At 44.1% G+C, this 24446-nt stretch overlaps 1 protein-coding gene across 16 annotated transcripts in view; it reads left to right on the top strand.

The window, feature by feature from the left end:
* Positions 1–24446, top strand: part of NF2 (NF2, moesin-ezrin-radixin like (MERLIN) tumor suppressor) — a 100996-nt gene that overhangs the window by 13400 nt on the left and 63150 nt on the right. For 3 of the 16 annotated variants that reach the window (XM_078337746.1, XM_078337725.1, XM_078337716.1), the window contains exon 2: positions 13882–13971. The exons of the other annotated variants lie outside the window; for them this stretch is intronic. The gene's annotated coding sequence lies outside the window, so the exon portion shown is untranslated. The remainder of the gene's footprint in view (positions 1–13881; positions 13972–24446) is intronic. 16 annotated transcript variants of the gene reach the window in all.

Consider the following 24446-nt stretch of genomic DNA (forward strand, 5'->3'; position numbering starts at 1 on the left):
AAAGGTTGGATACAAAAATCAGTTGTAGGCCGGGCGCGGTGGCTAAAGCCTGTAATCCCAGCACTTTGGGAGGCCGAGACGGGTGGATGATGAGGTCGAGAGATCGAGACCATCCTGGTGAACATGGTGAAACCCCGTCTCTACTAAAAATACAAAAAATTAGCTGGGCATGGTGGCGCGTGCCTGTAATCCCAGCTACTCGGGAGGCTGAGGCAGGAGAATTGCCTGAACCCAGGAGGCGGAGGTTGCGGTGAGCGGAGATCACGCCATTGCACTCCAGCCTGGGTAACAAGAGAGAAACTCCCTCTCAAAAAAAAAAGAAAAAAAAATCAGTTGTAAATGTATCTACTTAGAATGAACAGTCTGAAAAGGAAATTAAGAAAATCCCATTTACAATAACAAAAAATAAAAATACTTATAACAAAAGAAGTATCTTTTTTTTTCATCCTCTGACAATTATGTAAAAGGAAGTGTAGAACTATACTCTAAAAGCTGTGAAACATTTTTGGTTTTGTTTTTTAAATTAATTAATTAATTAATTTTTTTTTTTGAGCTAGAGTATTGCTCCCTTGTCCAGGCTGGAGCATAGCGGTGTGCTCTCAACTCACGGTAGCCTCTGTGAACTAGTTTCGAGTGGTTCTCCTCCCTCAGCCCCCTGAGTACCTGGGACTATAGGATTGCACCACCACACCCAGCTGATTTTTATATTTTTAGTATAGACAGGGCTTCACCCTGTTGGCCAGGCTGGTCTTGAACTCCCAGCCTCAAGTGATCCACTTGCTTTGGCCTCCTGAAGTGCTGGAATTACAGGCATGAGCTACCATGCCAGGCTAATTTTTATATTTTTGTTAGAGATGGGGTTTCACCATGTTGGCAGGACTGGTCTTGAAATCCTAGCTTCAAGAGATCCGCCCTGGCCTCCCAAAGTCCTGGGATTACAGATATGAGCCACTGCACCCTGCCTGGCCTGTCTTTTCTTTCTTTTCTTTTCTTTCTTCTTTTTCCCCCCAGACAGAATCTCACTCTGTCACCAGGCTGGAATGCAATGTCGTAATCTCAGCTCATTGCAACCTCCAACTCCCTGGTTCAAGCAATTCTCCTGTCTCAGCCTCCTGAGTACCTGGGATTACAGGCATGAGCCACCACACTCAGCTATTTTTTTTGTGTGTGTGTATTTTTAGTAGAGACAGGGTTTCACCTATTGGTCAGGAGGGTCTCGATCTCCTGACCTCGTGATCTGCCTGCTTCTGCCTCCCAAAGTGCTGGAATTACAAGCATGAGCTACTGTGCCTGGCCTCTTTTTTTTTTAAGACGGAGTCTTGCTCTTGTTGCTCAGGCTGGAGTGCAATGGTGCAATTTTGGCTAACTGCAACCTCCGCCTCCAGGCTTCAAGCAATTCTCCTGCCTTAGCCTCCCTGAGTAGCTGGGATTATAGGTGCCTGCCACCACGCCCAGCTAAGTATTGTGTTTTCAGTAGAGATGGGGTTTCACCATTTTGGCCAGGTCTTGAACTCCTGACCTCAGGTGATCTACCCACCTTGGCCTCCCATAGTGCTGGGATTATAGGTGTTAGCCACTGCACCTGGCCCTAGCCTGTCTTTTAAATGATTTAACTGATTTTTTTTTTCCCTTGGGCTTGCCCTGAAATGAGAACAAGTATGGTGGTACAATCATAGCTCAGTGCAGCCTAGACCTTCCAGGCTCAAGTGATCCTCCTATGTCAGCTTCCCAAGCAGCTCGGACTACAGGCACTGGCCATCATTCCTAGCTAATTTTGAAATTTCATTTTAATTTCTTTTAGAGACAGAGTCTTCCTGTGTTACCCAGGCTGGTCTTGAACCTGAACTCAAGCAATTCTCCCATTTCGGCCCTTCAAAGTGCTGGGATTACAGGTGTGAACCACCATCCCCAGCCTATAAAACATTTCTGAAAGACAGATCTAAATAAATAGAAAATAGCTCTCATTCATGGATCATAAGCATAATTGTCAAGTTGGCAGTATTCTGGAAATTCATCTACACGTTAGACATAATCCATTTCAGAATCCCAGTTCATTTCATTGTAGAAATTGACAACTCAATTTGGAAATTCATATGGCATTGCAAGGGACCCACAATAGCTAAATCTTGAAAAAGAACAAAGCAGGAAAACTCATACTTTGTGATTTTAAGACATACTATCAAACAACTATAATCAAGACAGCATCACTAGGCACAGTGGCTCATGCCTGTAATCCCAACACTTTGGGAGGCCAAGGCTGGCAGATCACTTGAGGTCAGGAGTTTGAGACTAGTGTGGGCAACATGGCGAAATCTCATCTCTACTAAAAATACAAAAATTAGCCGGGTGTGGTGGCACACACTTGTAGTCTCAGCTACTTGGGAGGGCTGAGGCACAAGAATCACTTGTACTCTGGAGGTGAAGGTTGCAGTGAGTTGAGATCACACCACTGCACTGCAGCCTGGGAGACAGAGCAAGACTCCATCTCAAAAAAAAAAAAAAAAAAAAAAAAAAGACAGTGTGATACTGGTATAAGGACAGATGTATAAATCAGTGGAATAGAATTGAGAGTCCAGAAATCAACCCAGTGGAATAGAGTTGAAAGTTCATGGTCAACTGATTTTTATGGTTTTTTTTTTTTTGAGATGGAGTTACTCTGTTGTTGCCCGGGTTGGAGTGCAATGGCTAGATCTCAGCTCACCGCAACCTCCGCCTCCTGGGTTCAAGCGATTCACCTGCCTCAGCCTCCTGAGTAGCTAGGGTTACAGGCATTCGCTGCCATGCCTGTTGGTCAGGCTGGTCTAGAACTCCTGATCTCAGGTGATGCACCTGCCTCTGCTTCCCAAAGTGCTGGGATTATGGTCATAAGCCACCACACCTGGCTCAACTAATTCTTGACAAGGGTCCCATTCAGTGAGGAGAAGTCTTGTCTTTTCTTGCCACATGCCACAGACTATGAAAAGGAATAGTCCTTTCAACAAATGGAGCTGAGACAACTGGATAGCCACAAGCAAAAAAACCATGAAATTAAATCCTTACCTCATACCCTATACAAAAATTAACTGATGGTCAGGTGCTGTGGCTCATGCCTGTAATCCCAGCACTTTGGGAGGCTGAGATGAGTAGATCACAAGGTCAGGAGTTCAAGACCAGCCTGGCCAACATGGTGAAACCCTGTTTGTTTTAAATATACAAAACTTAGGCCAATGTGGTGGCTCATGCCTGTAATCCTAGCACTTTAGAAGGGTGAGGCAGGCAGATCACTTGAGGCCAGGAGTTCAAGACTAGCCTGGTCAATGTAACAAAACTCTGTCTCTACTAAAAAGAAAACAATTAGCCGGGTATAGTGGTATGCGCTTGTAGCCCCAGCTACTCTGGAGGCTGAGACCTGAGAATTACTTGAACCCGGGAAGTGGAGGTTGCAGTGAGCCAAGATCACAACACTGTTTTCTAGCCTGAGTGACAGAGGAAGACTCTGTCAAAAAAAAAAAAAAAAAGAATGGGGGGTGAAATTAGAACCTTCTTACACTGTTGGTAAGGACGTAAAATGGTGCAACCAGTTTGAAAAACAAAGTAGTTGGCCAGGCATGGTGGGTCGTACTTGTAATCCCACCACTTGGGGAGACCAAGGAGGGAGGATCACTTGAAGACCAGCCTGGGCAACAAAGTGAGACTGTTTCTCTACAAAAAAATTTAAAAATTAGCCAGGTGTGGTTACTTGTACCTGTAGTCCCAATTACTTGGGAGGCTGAGGTGGGAGGATAGCTTGAGCCTGGGAGAAGCTATACTGAGGTATGATTGCATCACTGCACCTCTAGCCTCCTAGTCAAAGTGAGACTCTGTTTCAAAAAGAGAAAGAAATTAACTGGGTGCAGTAGGGTGCCTCTATAGTCACAGCTACTTGAGAGGCCAAGGTGTCAGGGTTGCTTCAGCCCAGAATTTTGAGGTTGCAGTTAGCTATGATTGTGCCTGAGCGACAGAGAGACCCAGTCTCAAGAAAGAAAAAGAAAAACGTTGTGGCAGTTCCTCAAACAATTGAACACAGAGTTACCATATGACCCAGCAATTCAACTTAGACATGCCTTCCCAAGGGAAGTGAAAACATAGGTTTATAAGAAAAACTTATATGTGAGTGTTTATAGTATTTATTATTCACAATAGCCAGAAGGTAGAAACAGTTCATATACATCAGCCGATGGATGGATAAACAAAATGTTGTCTATCCATACTATGGAATTATTTGGAAATAAAATAGAATGAAGTATCATGGGTGGAGTTTGAAAACATTATGCTAAGTGAAAGAAACCAACCGCAAAAGAACACATGTAATTCTATTCATGTGCAAGTCTAGAATAGGCACATCTACAGAGACAGAGTAGATTAGTGGTTGCTTAGGGCTGGCAAAGTGGATGGGGTATAAAACAAAAACAGACAAAGTGGATGGGTGTAGGGGGTGATAGCTGAAAGATACAAGGTTTTATTTATGAAGTGATGAAAATATTCTAAAACTGGTGTTGGTTGTACAACACTGAATATACTAAAAACTACTGAATTGTGCACTTTGGGTGAATTTTAGGGTATATGAATTATTTATCAATAAAGCTGTTTTTTTAAAAAAAAAAATCTTAGGCAAATGTAAACAGTGGGCATTGACTGTGCTCCATGAAAACTTTATGGGCACAGAAATTTTTTTTTTTTTGAGACAGAGTTTCGCTCTTGTTACCCAGGCTGGGGTCCAATGGCGCGATCTCGGCTCACCGCAACCTCCGCCTCCTGGGTTCAGGCAATTCTCCTGCCTCAGCCTTCTGAGTAGCTGGTATTACAGGCACACGCCACCACGCCCAGCTAATTTTTTGTATTTTTAGTAGAGACGGGGTTACACCATGTTGACCAGGATGATCTCGATCTCTTGACCTTGTGATCCACCCGCCTCGGCCTCCCAAAGTGCTGGGATTACAGGCCTGAGCCACCGCACCCAGCCCTTTTTTTTTTTGAGACGTAGTTTCACTGTTGTTACTCAGACTGGAGTGCAATGGCACTCTCGGCTCACCGTAACCTCCGCCTTCTGGCTTCAAGCAATTTTCCTGCCTCAGCCTCCCGAGTAGCTGGGACTACAGGCGCGCACCACCATGCCCAGCTAATTTTTGTATTTTTAGTAGAGACCTTGTTGACCAGGATGGTCTCGATCTCTTGACCTCGTGATCCACCCGCCTCGGCCTCCCAAAGTGCTGGGATTATAGGCGTGAGCCACCGCGCCTGGCCTAGAAATTTGAATTTAACATAATTTTCATTTTTCTTTGAATTTAACATAATTTTCACAAGAATTTTTTTTTGAAAACAGTTAAAAAATGTAAAAATCGGCCGGGCACGGTGGCTCACGCCTGTAATCCCAGCACTTTGGGAGGCCGAGGCGGGTGGATCACAAGGTCAAGAGATCGAGACCATCCTGGTCAACATGGTGAAACCCCGTCTCTACTAAAAACACAAAAAATTAGCTGGGCACAGTGGCGTGTGACTGTAATCCCAGCTACTCAGCAGGCTGAGGCAGGAGAATCGCTTGAACCCAGGAAGCAGAGATTTCCGTGAGCCTAGATCACCCCACTGCACTCCAGCCTGGACAACAAGAGAGAGAAACTCCATCTTAAAAAAAAAGTAAAAATCATTCTTATGCTCTCAGGCCACAGGTGGTGGGTTGGATTTGTCCTATGGGCCATTATTTGCTGATCTCTGACCTAAGTTACTATTTGATAGATGTTAGATGTTGTGAGAGGGTATGAGAGACTAGACTGTAAGGAAAGAGGGGTTTGGGTTTTTTTTTTTTTTTTTTTGAGACAGAGTCTCATTCAGGTGCCCAGGCTGGAGTGCAGTGGGGCAATCTTGGCTCACTGCAATGTCCACCTCCTGGGTTCAAGTGATTCTCCTGCCTCAGCCTCCCAAATAGCTGGGATTACAGGTACATGCCACCACGCCTGGCTAATTTTTGTATTTTTAGTAGAGACGAGGTTTTGCCTCATTAGCCAGGCTGTTCTTGAACGCCTGACTTCAGGTGATCTGCTCTCCTCAGCCTCCCAAAATGCTGGGATTACAGGAGTGAACTACCATGTCCAGCCAGGCAAGGGGTTTTTTATGACATTTCTTCAGCCATAATTTTGCCAGGAAAAGCTCTTCTTTTTACTTCATTAAGCAGATCTCAGACCCAAAGATGACTGACGATATTATCAGCTAGAGCAAGGTTTTTCAACCTTGGCACTATTGACTGAATAATTCTTTGTTGTGGGGAGCTGTCTTGTGTATTCTAGGTTGTTCAGCAGCATCTCTGCCTTCTACCTACTAGATGTCAGTAGCATTCCCCCACCCCACCCCAGTTGTTGTGACAACCAGAAATGTCTTCAGAAATTGTCAAGTGTCTCTGGGATAGGGAGGACACCCCCCTAATCTCCTCTTTGTCCCTACTCAACCTCCATGACCACATTGAGAACCACTGATCTATAGAAAAGGATAATAGTAGTGACACTCAGAGAGGCAGAATGGTATAGTGCAAAGCTTGCCAAACCTTAATGTTTCCATAAATGACTTGGGAAATCTTGGAAAAATGTGGGTTCTGGTTCAGCAGTTCTGGGATGGAACTGAGAATTCTGTATTAAAAACAAACTCTCAGGTGTTGATGCCTTCTACTCCAAGGACCACACTTTGAGTAGCAGAGCAGTAGTAGAAAGTACATGGGCTTTGAAAGAAGACAGACCTGGGCTTGAATTCTAGCTAAATTACTTCTATCTTGGACAAGATACATAGCTCTCTGGTCTTTATTTTCTCATTAGTAAAATGGTACTACTACTGCTGACCTTGCTAATGAGGATTCATGGAATGCATAGTCCCTGGCAGAAAGGAAGATATGGAAGGGACTATAATTGGCCTAATGTAGGAGGCTCTGATTACCATGGGCACTACCCTGTTGTGATTTATCAAGCCATTACACCTCACTGAACCTCAGAATTCCAGTGGAAAAACCTGTTTGTAAACCATGTTCACATATTCTGTTGAAAGTAATCATCGTTTGATTTATGATAAGGCTCAGACAAGTGATTAATTTTACTCACCTTCGTTTTTTATATTGTCCATTAACTGAACAAGGTGCTGATGCAAGGGGATGGCAGATGCATTTTGAAGAAAAAAGGAGAGAGAGTGTACTTATAGAATTCTTGACTTTATTGAGGTCAAATGTAGGTGGCTTTTCAAGAAGGACTCAATTTCAGAACCAGTGGCAGTTAGCATATGAGTCACATTACCTTATGCTAATAAGTTCAGACTTTTTTCTTTTTACTGCAGAGAGGGGGGAAAATCTCTTTCCTGCACTACTTGCTGCATTGCACAATTGGCTGGATGCTTTGGAAGATTTTTCCACTTGAAAGATTTGTTATTTGTCATTTTGAGAAAGTGGGTGCTGAGTGTAATTTGCCAGGAGACTAAACGGTTATGTTATTTCTTATCCAGGCTGGAATTTTACTCTAATAATTCAATCTATCAGTAAGTAAGGCCAAATAGGAAGTTGTGAGATCCTAATGCTATCTTATATTGAAAACAAAGCCTCCTTCTCCTGTTATTTGGCATTCTAAATGTTTTCACATACCCAAGTGGGATTATGATTGGATTAAATACCAACATTACAGATCATTCCAGCATACAAGTAGACACAAGTTGTCCATATTGGAAGGAACTTTCAAAAGGGGAAGACAGATAGAACAATTCTGGCAATTTCAGTAAAATCTTAAATCCTAGACTCCTAGGACTGGGCAAACCATTACCTTCAAAGATGTAAACTCTGGAGGGTAGTGTAGTTATACAGGGTAATAGTGTGTACTCTATATTAGTACACCAAGAAATATCTATTCCTGTTTCAGAAGAAAGACTGTTAGCTACTTTTTTTTTTTTTGAGACAGAGTCTCTCTTTGTTACCCAGGCTGGAGTGCAATGACGTGATCTCAGCTCATCGCAAACCTCCATCTCCTGGGTTCACAAGTGATTCTCCTGCCTTAGCCTCCTGAGTAGCTGGGATTACAGGCATGTACCACTATGCTCAGCCAATTTTATATTTTTAGACAGGGTTTGTCCATGTTGGTCAGGCTGGTCTCAAACTCCTGACCTCAGGTGATCTGCCTGCCTCAGCCTCCCAAAGTACTGAGATTATAGGCGTGAGCCACCATGCCAGGCCTGTTATCTACTTTTTTTACCGCTTTGCTCTCCTATGGTTGTTTTTTTTCTTTCTTTCTTTCTTTTTTTTTTAAGACAAAGTCTCTCTCTATCACCCAGTCTGGAGTGCAGTAGCACGATCTCAGCTCACTGCACTGGGTTGAAGCAATTCTCCGGCCTCAGCCTCCTGAGTAGCTGGGATTACAGGTATGCACCACCATGCCCAGCTAATTTTTGCATTTTTAGTAGAGACAGGATTTCTTCATGTTAGTCAGGATGGTCTTGAACTCCTGAGCTCGTGATCCACCCACCTCAGCCTCCCAAAGTGCTGGAATTACATGTATGAGCCACCACACCTGGCCTCTCCCATGGGTTTTAAGCAGTGCCTGTGGATGGCATGGCTGCCACTGCTCAGGTCTAGGACACAGACAGGCAGAGGTGAGTGATGAATGCATGTGAGCTAATGAAGGCGTGTCAAGAAGGAAGTAGAACGGACGCTGGCTAGTGCTCCACTGGACCCCATTCTGCCTTTGTGTGGGATGAAGTGGCAGGGACTATCAGTTGCTTTGTGCTAAGTACCATGCTAAATGCTTTAAATGAATACTGCCTCATTTGATATAACAGAGACTCATTTATTCATTCAAAGAGATATTACAAAATAGGCCAAGCACAGTGGCTCACACCTATAATCCCAGCATTTTATTGAGGTCAGATGTAGGCAAGGCAGCCAGATCACTTGAGGCCAAGAGTTGGAGACCAGTCTGGGCAACAAGGTGAAACCCTGTCTCTACTAAAAATATGAAGATTAGCCAGGCGTGGTAATAGGTGCCTGTAGACCCAACTACTTGGGAAGCTAAGGCAGGAGAATTGCTTGAACTCAGGAGGCAGAGATTGCAGTGAGCCAAGATTGCGCCACTGCGCTCCAGCCTGGGTGACAAGAGTGAGACTCTGTCTCAAAAAAAAAAAAAAAAAGATATTATAAAATAATTAGGCATGGTTGGGCGCGCCTGTGGTCCTGGCTACTTGGGAGGCTGAGACAGGAGGATCACTTGAGCTCAGGAGTTTGAGGCTGCACTGAGCTACGTTCCTGTCACTGCATGAAGCCTGGGTGACAGAGTGAGACTCTGTCTATTTTATTTATTTAAAATAGAGACGGTTGGCCAGGTGTGGTGGCTCATTCCTGTAATCCCAGCACTTTGAGAGGCTGAGGCAGGTGGATCCCTGAGGTCAGGAGTTCAAGACTAGGCTGGCTAACATGGCGAAAACCAGTCTCTGCTAAAAGTAGAAAAATCCGGCCACAGTGGCATGTGCCTGTAATCCCAGCTACTTGGCTGAGGCAGGATAATTGCTCAAACCTGGGAGGTGGAGATTGCCCGAGATCAAGCCACTGCACCCCAGCCTGGGTGACGGGGCGAGACAGGGTCTCCCTACATTGGTTGCCTAGGCTGGTCTCAAAGTCTTGGGCTCAAGGGATCCTTCTGCCTCAGCCTCCCAAAGTGCTAGAATTATAGGTGTGAACCACCATGCCCAGCTCTGTGATTTACTGGGTGCCCACATGGACCAGGCAGAGAATATTTCCTAGCAATGATCAAGGGCTACTTTGGACCTAGGTTCTGTAATTGGCTTCATCTTTAAGGGGGGAAATGGAAGCTCAGACAGAATCCATAGAATACTTAAAAGCTCAGTAAAGCTGTTATCTATTCTGAAAGAGGCAGAATAGGACAGGGACAGGTAGGTAATGAGAGAATAGGGAGAATAGATGGGCACACCCTTTAACTTAATAATGACCAGTAAGGGCTGCAGTTGCTTATTTGAACCTCACATTGAGGGTCTCATGTAAGTTGAGCAAGTCTTAGCTCAAGGTTCAGTTTCCTTATTGGGGCCGCTGAGGCAGCATAGCCTAGAGACAAAAGCGTAGGCCTCAGAGTTTGATTCCTGGCTCTGCCTCTAACCAGCTTTGCAACCTTAGACAAGTTCCTCAATCCCCTCACATGCCTCTGTTCCCTATCTGTAAAATGGTGATTATAATAATTCTTCCTGCATAGTGTTACAAGAATTAAAATTGAGTAATTGCTACTGGTAAAGTACTTAAAATAGTACCTAGCACAAGATAAGTGCTACTATGGAAGGGTTGTTACCTAAAAGGAAATAACAGCCTGGGCAACACAGCGAAACCGTCTCTACAAAAAATACAAAATTAGCCAGCTGTGGTGGTGTCCACCTGTGGTCCTAGTGTCTCGGGAGGCTGAGGTGGGAGGATCACCTGAACCTGGGAGTTCAATACTGCTGTGAGCTGCCTGATTGCACTACTGCACTCCAGCCTGGGTGACAGAGTGAGACCTTGTCTCAAAAAATAAATAAACAAAATACATTTTATTTTATTTTATTTTATTTTTTTGAGACGGAGTTTCTCTGTTGTCACCCAGACTGGAGTGCAATGGCGCGATCTTGGCTCACCGCAACCCCGCCTCCTGGGTTCAAGCAGTTCTCCTGCCTCAGCTTCCCAAGTAGCTGGGACACCAGGCGCACACCACCTTGCCCAGCTAAATTTTTTATTTTTAGTTGAGACAGGGTTTCACCTTGTTGACCAGGATGGTCTCGATCTCTTGACCTTGTGATCCACCCGCCTCGGCCTCCCAAAGTGCTGGGATTATAGGCATGAGCCACTGCACCCGGCCATAAAATAAATTTTTTTTTTTGTTTTTGAGATGGAGTTTTGCTCTTGTTACCCAGGCTGGAGTGCAATGGCGCGATCTCGGCTCACCGCAACCTCCGCCTCCTGGGTTCAGGCAATTCTCCTGCCTCAGCCTCACGAGTAGCTGGGATTACAGGCACGTGCCACCATGCCCAGCTAATTTTTTGTATTTTTAGTAGAGACGAGGTTTCACCATGTTGACCAGGATGGTCTCGATATCTTGACCTTGTGATCCACCCGCCTCGGCCTCCCAAAGTGCTGGGATTACAGGCTTGAGCCACCGCGCCTGGCCCAAAATAAATTTTAAAAAATAAAACGGAAATAAGTTTAGTGCCTTTCGTCAGTTAGCTCCCTTTCTCAGCCTCTCCTCCACTTCGTCACACACCCTCTTGCTCTGGGCCTGTTGTCCTGGTCCCTCCTTCACACTGCCACACCTTTGCATAGGCTGTTCTCTTTGCCTGGAATGCCAGTCTCACTTGCTGCCTGGCAGAACTACTCATTCTCCTTCTAGGCTCTGCTCAAGGCTTTCCTCCACTTTGTGCCCAAGGTCACCACACAGCTTCTAAGTGATGGGACTGAGATTTGAAGCCAGTTCATCTGTCTTTCAGGTCAGGCCTCTTTCCACTATCCTATGCTACCCAAACAGGAAATGTAAAAGAGAAGTAGGAGAGAAAAGGTTAGAAACCTGGAGAGAACTTAGGTATTTGGTAAACAGGAAGAAGAAAGTGGAAAGAAGAGATCTTTTGAAGGCCTTCCTCAACAACTGTTTGTCTATGGCATTATTTTATTGCATTTGGTATGTGATACTATCTTGAAAGCGTTTTGTAAACTTGCCAGTGGCTTACATTTTTGCGGGTGAATGACATGACTAATGATCCTGCTACATTGCCTTAATGTCTAGTTTGTCATTTCGAATCAAGTGAACATTTTCTAGAAGTGAATCGTTTTCACTTGCCCATGATATAATGAGAATTCCTTACCGTTGGCTTAAAATGAGGCTTATCTTGTAACAGTTAAGCTGTCTAGTTGCATATTTAACATAGTCAGAATACTCCTGCCTGTGTTCAGCCTCATGTCTTCTCATAATATTTGTTATGTCCACCTAGGTAGCAATTGGTAACATCTTTATTCTGAGACTCTTTCATGTATGGATTTTGAAAAGTTAGTTATCTGTTCAGACCACATTGTTCTTTAACTTTTAAAATCCACTTCCTGGCCGGGCGTGATGGCTCACGCCTGTAATCCCAGCACTTTGGGAGGCCAAGGCAGGAGGATCACCTGAGGTCAGGAGTTCTGACCAACATGGAGAAACCTCGTCTCTACTAAAAATACAAAATTAGCCAGACATGGTGGTGCATGCCTGTAATCCCAGCTACTCTGGAGGCTGAGGCAGGAGAATCGCTTGAACCTGGGAGGTGGAGATTATGGTGAGCCAAGTTCGCACCATTGCACTCCAGCCTGAGTGACAGAACCAGAGTCCATCTTTAAAAAAAAAAATCCACTTCCCTTTCACTGACAGTGCAGTTTTGGAAGAGCCTGCATTTAAAGCATTGGAACTTACAGAAAAGATAGTAAGAGGGAAGGTTTAGCTTTCCAAGGTGCTCATGGTCTAGAGAAACAGGAAAACACATGAAAAGATAACACAAAGAAAAATATATATATATTGAATGAGGGTGTGCTAGCTGAGAGGGAAAGAGAAATCACTGTGCTCTGGGGTGAACCATGGAGATGTGGCTTGAGCAAAGGCAGTGGGTGGGAATCCTGTGGTTTGAGCAGGGAGTGGGAGTGATGTTGGGTTTTTCATTTTTTTTTTGAGATGGGGTCTCACTCAGACTGGAGTGCAGTGGCGCTATCACAGCTCACTACAGACTTGAACTGCTGGGCTCAATAAATAAATTCTCCTGCCTAACCTCCCCAACAGCTGGCACTACAGGCATGTGCCACCATACCTGGCTAATTTTTTATTTTTTTGTAGAAATGGGATTCGGTTATGTTGCCTGGGCTGGTCTGGAACTCCTGGTCTCAAGGGATCCTGCTGCCTCAGCCTCCCAAAGTTCTGGGATTACAGGCATGAGCCACCGTGCCCAGCTAGAGATGTGTGTGAATTGATAGGTTCAGTCTAGATACTGGAGGCTCAAGAAGCCCAGGTTAAAAAGCTTATATTCATCAGATGTGACAAAGAGCTTTGAAGTTTTTACTAGGTGTGTGATTTAAAGTGGTTTGCATGCAGAATGATTTGGAATGTCTGGGGTTTGGGGTGGGGAGAGAGAGGTTGGAAATAGGAAACAATTGAAGGCAAATGCTTTGGGCAAGGTATCACATTGAAACCTGAACAGCAGTGGGACTCGCTGGGTGGGGGCTGGGACAAAACTATGCAGAGGCTAAGCTTCTAGTGAATCCCGGGATCAGGGGGTTCTGTGACCAAGAATGAGCAGAAGACCTACTAGGCCTAAGATTCAGGAGGTCCTGAGGTCCAGGGCCAGTCCTCAGTCTCCGAGATCAGCCAGGAAGAAGGGAATTTGGGTCAAGCCTGACCAGAGTTGAGCTCAGGAGGTCAGTCCACTTCTCATGTCTGGATCCTGCATGCAATCAGGGTGTTACTTGTGTAAAACCATTGAGATCCCTAAACTGATGTCTGAACACCAGGCTTCTCGGCAGAGTGCCATTGTGTGACCTTGGACATATCACTTACTTCCCCCAGGCCTTAGTTATTCTGAAAAATGAGGGGAGGCCCTCAGCTTTAGCATCTTATTTTAGGTGATCTGGGCAGAAGAGGCTCACTGTGCTCCTCTCCCTTTCATATTTCCTTCTTTGGTAGGAAGTAATTTCAAGACCTGAGTGATAGGTGTGAGAAAATCTAAAGGATGGGAAGAATATTGCTTATGGAATAAGAGCTACAGCCCTGATAGAAGGGGTAAATTGGCCTGGGAAAAGCCCTGCGGCTGCTACCTGCTTCCCAAGTGACCTTGAACTTAACTTTTTTTTTTTTTTTTTTAAAGATGGGGTTTCACCATGTTGATTAGGCTGATCTTAAACTCCCGACCTCAGGTGATCTGCCCGCCTTGGCCTCCAAAGTGCTTGGATTACAGGTGTGAGCCCCCATGCCTGGTCTGAATTTAACTTTTTAAACCTCAGTTACTGCATCTATAAAATGAGGAGAATAATAATATCTTTTTTATAGGGTGTGTGTGTGTGTGTGTGTGTTTTGGAGCTGGAGCCTCCCTCTGTTGCCCAGGCTGGAGTGCGATGGTGTGATCTCGGCTTACTGCAACCTTCACCTCCCAGGTTCAGGCTATCCTTGTGCCTCAGCCTCCTCAGTAGCTGGGATTACAGAAGCGCACCACCATGCCTGGCTAATTTCTGTATTTTTAGTAGAGATGGGGTTTCGCCATGTTGTCTAGGCTGACCTTGAACTTCTAACCTCAAGTCATCCTCCTGCCTCAGTCTCCCAAAGTGCTGGGATTTCAGGTGTGAGCCACCGTACCCAGCCAGGGTTGTTTTGAGACATGAATGAGGTGGACCTTTACAGGCACTTGGTCCAGGGCCTGACCCATAGTAAGTATTTGATAAATATTACCCACCTATGTTGTCGTGGGCTGGGAATGTGGAAATAGGAAGTGTCTCATACTAGATAATGTGAATTTTCTTTTTAATCATTGCCTTTATTTTCTTTGAACTTTATTCAGATTATCCATACCTTAATAATTGTCTAAATTCTATAATTAGTCCAAATAAATGAACTTACCTTATGCCATATTCTTGTTGAAGAATCTTCTTCTCTTTTTTTTTTTTTTTTTTTTTTTGAGACGGAGTCTTGCTCTATCCCCAGGCTGAAGTGCAGTGGTGAGAGCTCAGCTCACTGCAACCTCTGCCTCCTGAGTTCCAGTGATTATCCTGCCTCAGCCTCCCGAGTAGCTGGAACTACAGCACGTGCCACCACATCCAGCTAATTTTTGTATTTTTAGTAGAGACAGGGCTTCACCATGTTGACCAGGATGGTCTCTATCTCTTGACCTCATGATCTGTCCGCCTCTGCTTTCCAAAGTGCGGGGATTACAGGTACGAGCCACCGTGCCGGTCGGATCTTCTTTTTTGTAGCGTGCTATGTAATAGATCTCTATTTAGTTTGATGTCCACTGTGATAGCAGGATTCTTTTCGGACTTCTGCCATAGTTAATTATATCTTGCATTCTTTTGTCCCGAGTGTGTCGTTTTGAAAATTTTCTTTGTTTTTGATGACTTCTCCAATTATTCATGCTAGTTTTGCATTTCTGTCCAAGAACATTTTTGGGGTTTGTTTATTTTTAATTTCACAAATTAAAGCATTTTAGGTTTCAAAAAACCCAGAATTGAGTTTTCTCAGAGCTGCTAGTCTTTCTAGCCAGCTGGTGACAAGGCTTCTCAATTCTTGTTAGAGGATGATGTGTTCTGTCCTTCTGTCTGTGCTTTGTCTAATCTAGATTCTAAATCCACATGTTTTAGGACATTTTTAGCGTGTCAAAATTTATTACCAAAGTAGTGCTGACTTCAGGGAAAAAAATGTTAATGAAATCTTTAGTCGCTCGTCTTGACTCAAGGTGCTTGGCCTAGTGCAGGAATCTCTCTGGCCACTAGGTGGTGTCCGACCGCATCATTTCTAAAGACTGTCTTGTTTCTGTTCCAAGGCTTTTGCTACTGTTCTCTTTTTTGCTTCTTTGCCAAATTTGGACCTATCTTTGGAAAATTTATATAAATCTTCTCTTAGTGAGCGAGTTATATTGCTTATAGCTTTCCCCCACACCTTGCCAGTTTTTGTCTTCTCGTTTCAATAGTTTTGATGGGTTGACTTTCAGATAAAACTTAAAACTGAAGCCCAGAGTAATTACTAAACGTATCTTGACTGATGCTGTGGTTTTAAATTCACCAACAGAGCATCTTCCTACTTCTTAATCATATTGATTTTGAGATTAAATCAGTCTCATGAATATGTTAGTCTTCAGCCCACAGCAGTTCTCATCCATCTGCAGACCTTTTTACCAGTCCTACCACTCATGCCTATACCTTCTAATGTTATTAAAGTCAGTTTTATTGTCATTGCTGACCATGAAACTTAATCAAAATGTCAAGCTAGAAACAGAATATTCAAAATTTCTTTCCAGGCAAGGGTCTGTGTTCTAGAGAAGCTGGTTCACATGAAGGGATTATGCTCTACCTCTGTTGTACTGGGAAATTTTTGGAAGGAATGCACTGTTATATACTGACCACAATTTTTACATTGTCCAGGGAGGAGTAATCAGTTGGTTGATACTTAGTCAGGAGTTGTGTTTCACAGTCTGCTTGTTGTACCTGATGTTTAGGCATTCGAAATTTAGCCTTGTGCCTTATCTGTGCTGAATTTACTATTATTTCCTATTTGTAGCACCCTACAAAATTATTATTCTCAATATATTACACATTTGTAATCCTTGCCAATTACTGAATAGCGGCAACATGCTATGTGATAAAAAACTGCTATTTTTCGGCAGCATTATCATTCCCAATTTTATTACATCAGATAATTATTTTTCTTTTTTGAGACGGAGTCTTGCTCTGTTGCCCAGGCTGCAGTGCAATGGTGCAATCTCAACTCACTGCAGCCTCTGCCTCCGGGGTCGAAGCAATTCTTCTGCCTCAGCCTCCCGAGTAGTTGGGATTACAGGTGCCCGCCACCACACCTGGCTAATTTTTGTATTTTTAGTAGAGACAGGATTTTACCATGTTGGCCAGGCTGGTCTTGAACTCCTGACCTCAGGTAATCCACCCGCCTCAGCCTCCCAAAGTGCTGGGATTACAGGCATGAGCCACCACTCCTGGCGAGAGTTCATTATTATACAGTCAACTCATGATTATTCTGAGTAAGGAATATGATAGCAGACCTTGAATGAGGGAAAAGAATGTGAAACCACACATAAACTAAAGGTGAAGTCATTTATATCCCTGAAAATGGTTTTAAGATACAGAATGAGATGTTAAAAGCTTGAAAGAAAATTACTGTCGCAGTCAAAATGTGCTACATGGTTTATACAAAATCACGTCAAGCTCATAGACTAAGAGAGTGGTGTTAACCACGAAAGACCACTTGATGATTGTGGAAGCCGAGACCCAAAGAGGTTAAGTGACTTATCCAGCACAACGGGCTTGGGTGTTTTATAGCTGTTTGACAGAGCTATGATTGCTCTCATGTTGTGAGCTAAATTCCAAAGATAGAGATTGTCGTCTTTGCTTTTGGGGGGACTGTATTGCTTTCATAGCACCATGCTCATATTATTTCTTTTTGCCTTGTCATCTGTCAGTCAACTTTGAAGTGAATCTTCTTTGCTTACTGCATAGTAAAATACGGTGATTGCATGGCTCCTGAGAGATTTACCAGTGAAGAAACTGAGGCCCAGTTGAGCTGCATGGCACATCCAAGTCATCGACTTGTGTGTGGTTGAGGCAGAGAATCTAGGATACAGACCTCCCTGCCAGGTTCCTGCTGCTCCCACAACTGCTCTGTACTTAAGCAGGAAAGATGCCAGAAACAGCAAGCATAAGGCCTTTTTCCCTTGAAAAACTGTAATTCATTTGGTTTTGAAAGACTTACCAGAGTTTAAAAGCTCCATTTTGTGGCTTCCCAAGGTGCTGTGATTTGTTTCTTACTAGTCTTTGTTCTGTGGAAAATTTTCTTGGTTCTTTGAGATTTAGATTTCCTTGCCAAGGTATTTTTAGAGAGTGGAAATCAGTATGTGTTACCAAAGGGGGAAAATATATACCTTAGGGCCTAATTATGCAATTACAGTTTTAATAAGGAGTGTCATAAATTCTTGCTTCACTGCAATCATTACTTAGAAGACTGTTCTACTCAGAAGCCTCATCTAGTTATCATCATCATCAACATCATCAACCAACCACAAGCATCAAGCATTTATGGAGTATCCACAGATTATGTAGCACTTGCCTGGGTTCTGGGAGACTTATTCTGTGTGTGTGTGTGTGTGTGTGTGTGTGTGTGTGTGTCCTTGCCTTCAAGGAGTTTGTGATCTATAGAATTGGAGGAAAGACAGGAAACTTAGGGAAAGACAAGTACCTCATTTTTCAATACATATAAACACAGACTGATTCATGTATGTGGTATTGGGGACGTGGACAGCAGGGAGACAAAGGAATGGATCTTAGAAAGGTCTGGTCACAAATAAACGGAAGCATGTAAGTTTGCTGACGTGGGAGGACATAGGCTGAGTTGTAATATGGTAGGGTAATTGGTTGAAGGAGGGAGGAAGCAATTGATGAATTGAAGGCAATAATTTAAATAGATTTAGCATAATAACAGAGATGATTGGAGGACTGGGAGAAGAAAATTACTTTCTGTGGTTGATTATGGCAGAAACTGACAGGGCAAGAAATTAGAGATGGGATTTTTTTATAAAGAGGAGGTTTCAAGTTTGCGGTATCTTTTTTTTTTTTTAATGGAGTCTCACTGTGTCACCCAGGCTGGAGTGCAGTGAGGCGATCTCAGCTCACTGCAACCTCTGCCTCTTGGGTTCAAGCAGTTCTCCTGTCTCAGCCTCCTGAGAAGCTGGGACTATAGGCATGTGCCACCATGCCCGGCTAATTTTTTTGTATTTTTAGTAGAGACGGCATTTCATCATGTTAGCTAGGATGGTCTCGATCACCTGACCTTGTGATCCACCTGTCTTGGCCTCCCAAAGTGCTGGGATTACAGGCATGAACCACCATGCCCGGCCTCCAAGTTTGTGAGATCTTGCCCAGATTTAAATGAAGGATGTAGGGTTCGGGACTGGTAGAGTCGAGGAGACAAGTCTCTCTCTCTCTCTCCCCTTTCCTCTCTCTCTCTCCCTCCCTCCCTTTCTTTCTCTTTTTGCTATGATCTATTTTTTCCCCCTTCGTTTCACAGGTGTTGACCTATGATCTATTTCTATTTGGAGGATCTCTTTTCCCCTCATGTTGACAATAATGGCTGAGATGTGGTGTATACTTTAATTGTGAAAAGAAATAGCATGATGGTTTGCAGTTTAATCATGAGACACAAGAACTGGTTTTGTTGTGTGTGATACCATACCCTGAACTGAGAGTATCCATGTTAGACTTACATTATTGCACTTTATCTTCTTCGCTTAATCAGAATAGATTAGATTTTTTTTTGAGATGGAGTTTCACATTTGTTGCCCAGACTGGAGTACAGTGGTGCAATCTCAGCTTATCACAACCTCTGCCTCCTGGGTTTAAGCGATTCTCCTGCCTACACCTCCTGAGTAGCTGGGATTACAGGCATGCACCACCATGCCTGGCTAATTTTGTATTTTTAGTAGAGATGGGGTTTCTCCATGTTGGTCAGGGTGGTCTCAGACTCCCGACCTCAGGTGATCCGGCCATCTTGGCCTCCCAAAGTGCTGGAGTTACAGCCATGAGCCACTGCACCCAGCCCCAGAATAGATTTTAATGGAATTTATTATTCACTTACTGCACAGCAAAATTACTTTTATAACTTTTTCCATTGTGTTTTTCTTGTAAATTGAGGTATTTGGCATCTATTTTTCAAAACAGACAAAAGTTGTATTCAGGTTTGGATCTGGTGCATTAGCGTCTTAAATTCTCAAGTCTTCTATAAACCTGTTCTCAGGCCAGCTATGGCTGCAGAAATCAGTTATGGATAAACAATTGGAGGGGAGATCACATCAGCCTTGGTTTTCCATTTCTGAAATAATGGCAGACACGGGGCACATGTCCTGAGCCTGGGGAGATGCCGTTCCTTTTGTTGCTTTATCTGTATGGGAGCTAACCTTTTGACAAGTTTTAAGGCAAATGCTAGGGCAGCTTGTGAGCTAATTAGAAGAAACTGATAAGTGAATGCTGAGTTCGTCAGTTCTCTTTAATTTTCTGCGGAGGAGACAGCCAGTCAAACAGCATTCTTTGTATAGCTGATAACTTAGCCCAACAGACCTCTATGAAACGGAGTATTGCTTCTCTCTTAGCTTTTTCCACGTTTTAGTCTTCTCTTTAAAGCCAAAATTTCTCTGTAGGTTTTAATACTTAGGCATTTCATATATAGTAGCCTAATTCAGTTCACTTTCTTCAAGAAAGTTGTCCTTTTCAAACTGAGGCCTTTTCCCGTCATGGGTCTGGTTTCTTACCCTGCACTGTTTTATCAGCAGATACCAGGATTCGATTGCTGATGGCTACGTGTCCCAAAGAAAGCAGTGGGAGAAATGCAGCTGTCAAGTGAGAAACAAATGGCAGTTTTAGGGTTGAGTCTCCACCTGGCCAGTTGCAAGATGGCTGTTCAGTAGATGTTATTCCTAATGCTTTCCTGATTAATAGACACCAATCAGTCCTGCAGGCTGTTGGTGCTGGTTGCTTCTTATAGCAGAAAAGTAATGCATTCCAGCTACGTTCCTGCTTCGGAGCATAAGTGCTTAGTGCTATTTACTTATAACATTCTAGGTTGATAAATTATAAGCACTTCACTCTGGGTGAAGCTCATAAATTCAGCTCCTACAAAAAAATAACAAGCTGACAGCACTTAGTCCCGTTTATAAAGTTCATACATATCTATCTATGATACAGGCACGAGTATATATCTATGAAATAGCACTGCAGCTTGTTAAAGTAATGGGTGACCACAGCCACAAAGGCGAGAAGCATCGTACTTCCAGAATCTCTCCCGTTAGCCTCTCTGCCTGAAGGGCACCTTGAGGAGGAGGCCTGGGAGGGGGAGCTTCCAGGCAGTGGAGTCCACATTTATGCTCCTTTCTGCCTTTCTTCTTCCCCCATCACCTTTTTCACTCCCTTCACCTGTCTCTTTCCTTCTGCAAACTGAGCATCTGCCCCTTAGCTTCCCTCTTCTTCACTAGGCTGAGATGAGGCAGGGAACCATGGTGGATCCAGAACAGTTTGAACAGTTTATTTGGGTGGAAAGTGATGGGTTTAAATGAACATTTAATCAGAACCAGGAGCTGTTCTTTTAGCAACCTGTTGAAGAAAAATGATAAACCCTAAAAAGGCCCTCAAGTGGCATGAGTGCAGGGCCTGAAAAGCTTATGTGCCATCAGGTATCTAAAAAGCACATTTTTTAACAAGAAAATAAACATGAGACTTATCCCACTAGTCCTAGGTTCTTGGAGCCCCGCAGGTATTGCTGCAGGGTACATCCCTGCTCCGAATCAGTGACTAAACAACCCGGTTCCTAATCAGTGTTGGGAGTCAGAATTGTCACAGGCACCGGCTGAAGCTGCAAATTCAGTGCTGCATTGAACATTCAGTACTGCAGATAGGATAATTATGCTGTTTGTCAGATACTAGAAAAGTGCAAAGAACATTCCTTCACTTTGCAACAGCTTGGACCCAAGCGGCAGACCTGCTGTTCCCTCCGGCTGGCGTGACCTCGCTCTTGTCAGCCCCTTCACCACAGCTGAACTACCCCCTGGCTTTCAAGACATAGCTCAGACAGCATCTCCTCAGTAAAGACCTTACTCCCTGAGACTCAGGCCCGAGTTATGTTGCCACAGCACCCTGTTCTGATAGCACTTACTGCGTTGCATTTTTGTGATCCATTTACCTGTCTTCCTTGTCAGACAACAGGGACAGTGTCTTGTCCTCAATCCATCATTTATCTCCTGTGCTGAGCACAGTGACCAGGATGTAGTGGATACTCAATAAAGGTTTGTCAAATGAGTGATAGTACGGGTAGCTTGATGAGAATTGATGGTGCCCTTTGTGATCTGGCATCCATCATCCTTGGTGTGAAGCAGGGCTGGGAGGTCTTAAACAGTGCCACTTGAGAATCTAAGGAGAAAAGGCATGGTTTCAATTAACAATAACTGCTCCTTACTGAGTATTTATTAGCTATGGGCCAAGCACTATCACAGAGTTTTAAAATGTATCAATGCAGTTAATCCTTAGATCAATCTGCCAAGATGGGTTCTGTTTATTATTCCCATTGCAAAGCACAAGGAAGTTCTGTCACATGCCCAAGGTCACACAGTGACAGTGCAGAGATTCCTACCAATAGTAGATAACCATCACTTATCTATATTCCTTTTAGACTAGTTCCTGGAAAGATGAAGCCCTGGTGTCCTGGGGCGTCCATCTTAGGTAACAGTTTAACTTCTTTCCTGTTTCTAGAGTGGTACTAATCTGTTCCATACTTGGGAGAATGGAGAAAATGGTCACCAGATAACTTCTGTGTTTTTTGATTCAGATAAGAGAGGCAGAGATAGTTAACAAAGAATTGATTTTGTTTATTTTTTATTTTATTTTATTTTTTTGTTCTTGATTTTAGATTGTAATTTTGGTTCTTTTAGAAACACAGCAATATCTTCCAACCAGACTGAACTGTCCTACTCCCCTTTCCTGTAAGGACGACTGACCTCTTTTTTGCCTCTAGACCTGCGCATATGCTATTCCCTCTGCCTGGCTCTGGAGCATACTTCCCGCTGACTCCTCCTTCCCCAAACCCAGTGTTCACTTGGTTCCTCTTTTCTACTGTGAGCCAGTTTAGATGTCCTTTCCCTACCTGTTCAAGATAGGAGGTTCTGGCAGCCCCTGGGTGTCCCTGTTGTGGCTCTCACAAGTGTTGTAGTGCTGAAAACCCACTCCTGGGGTTTTTATGTGTGCAGCAAAGGAGGTGATTATCTGCTCCCAGCTGGTTCATATCCTACACCTCTGAGAGTAGAGACTTGTCTCTTTTTTTTTTTTTTTTTTTTTTTTTTGAGACAGAGTTTCACTCTTGTTACCCAGGCTGGAGTGCAATGGCGCAATCTCAGCTCACCGCAACCTCCGCCTCCTGGGTTCAAGCAATTCTCCTGCCTCAGCCTCCCAAGTAGCTGGGACTACAGGCGTGTGCCACCATGCCCAGCTAATTTTTGTATTTTTAGTAGAGACAGGGGTTTCACCATGTTGACCAGGATGGTCTCGATCCCTCGTGATCCACCCACCTCGGCCTCCCAAAGTGCTGGGATTATAGGCGTGAGCCACTGCGCCCGGCCGAGACTTGTCTCTTATTCCCCATTTGTCCCCTTCACCTTGGGCTGTGCTTGGATACAATGTGTGTGTTCACTATTTGTGGAAGAAGTGGGTGAGTGAGAGTTAACTGGCTTTAAGTGTTTGAGTTTGAGTTTTGAGTAGTCAAGTCGGTGCTTGGGACAGCCATTGCGTGCCATGTCTTGTAGGTATACACTTGCCTGGTCACTGTGGGGGAAGAAAGAGTAGTATTAGTTACTACCCTGTGCTGAGGCACCAACAGCCTTGGAGACGTTCAGAGGACAGTGAGTCACTTCACAGCATCAGCATGGTGTAGTGGATGAGTGATGACGCTGAAGCTGAGCTTGGTCATGTTCTGGCGAGTTGGCCGGAACCTGGAAGCCCGGTCCCCTCCCCAAGACCTCTTTCCCCAGGGTGTCCTGAGAACCACCCAGAGCAACTGTGACCATGGCACTTGTTTTTAAGGAAGTAGAAACCCAAATTAGGAAGAGCGAGCAAACCTCATGTATTTGGGGAAGGGCATGTTGAACAGTGAAAACTGATGTAGGTAACAACGTGTTGAGGTTAGGTTTAATCAAACAGAAAAACTTCTTAATTTCTTAAAGACAACATTTTGTTTTGTAAGTGGAATTAGGGCTTTAAATTAAATATGTTTGCGTGTGTTTACTTGGTTTCCTCAGGCACCTTCACTCATCTCATCTATGACTTAATTGCTCTTCTATCCCTCCCAGATTCGCTGCTTCTCCTCCATTCCATCCCTCCTTTAGTGGAACCACCTGGTACCCAAGCCAGACACACAGGTGTCCCTCTTGATTCTATCTCCTCTGCTTCTGTTCTGTGACTGCCTCTTTTCTTTTTCTCAGGCTGCCTTCTCTCCCTTCCACTGCCTTCCTTATGTGAGGGTTGGCCTACCTTCTGGCCTTCTTGATCCAGGGCTCCTTTCCTTCAACTCCTACTCCACCCTGTTGTCACAGCACATCCAGAATGTGGATTGGAGCCTATGACTCCTCCGCTCAAGGGTCTTCAAAGACTCTCTGGCTTTTGCCTGAAGTTGAGCCACCTGGTCCCACATGGGTCCCCATTCCCACCATGCCACCTCCTGTCTGTTTCAGCTCTTCCAGATGACTTGCAGTTTCCTGTAAAAAGCATGACTTTTAAAAAAGACTTTCCTTCTCTCCTACGTCTGTCTCACTAGCTCTTTAACGCGTTCTCTGACCTAGGTCTTGCCTGTTTCTCCTGCAAAACACTACTTCCACCATTTTGTAGCATCAGTGTCTAATGTTGGTTGGCATGTAGGATGTGCCCTATAATACGTGTTGAAAGAATAAGTGGGAACCAACAGAGACTTTAATTCACACTGAGCTGTAAATGAGCAATATCTGACTCTTCTGAGAATGGATTCTGTTTCAAACACTGGTTGCACTGGAAAAGGTGTCTAGGGAGTGCTGGACAGCAAGAACAAAGGGATCCCACAGAACAGGAAAAGTGGCACTCGAGGGTCTGCGGTGTGCCTATGTTAGATCACCATGAAAAAGGCCAGTGTGTGCTTTGGCAGCTGCCAAAGAAT

This window comes from Callithrix jacchus, chromosome 1, assembly GCF_049354715.1.
Source record: "Callithrix jacchus isolate 240 chromosome 1, calJac240_pri, whole genome shotgun sequence".
NCBI classification, from domain to species: Eukaryota; Metazoa; Chordata; class Mammalia; order Primates; family Cebidae; genus Callithrix; species Callithrix jacchus.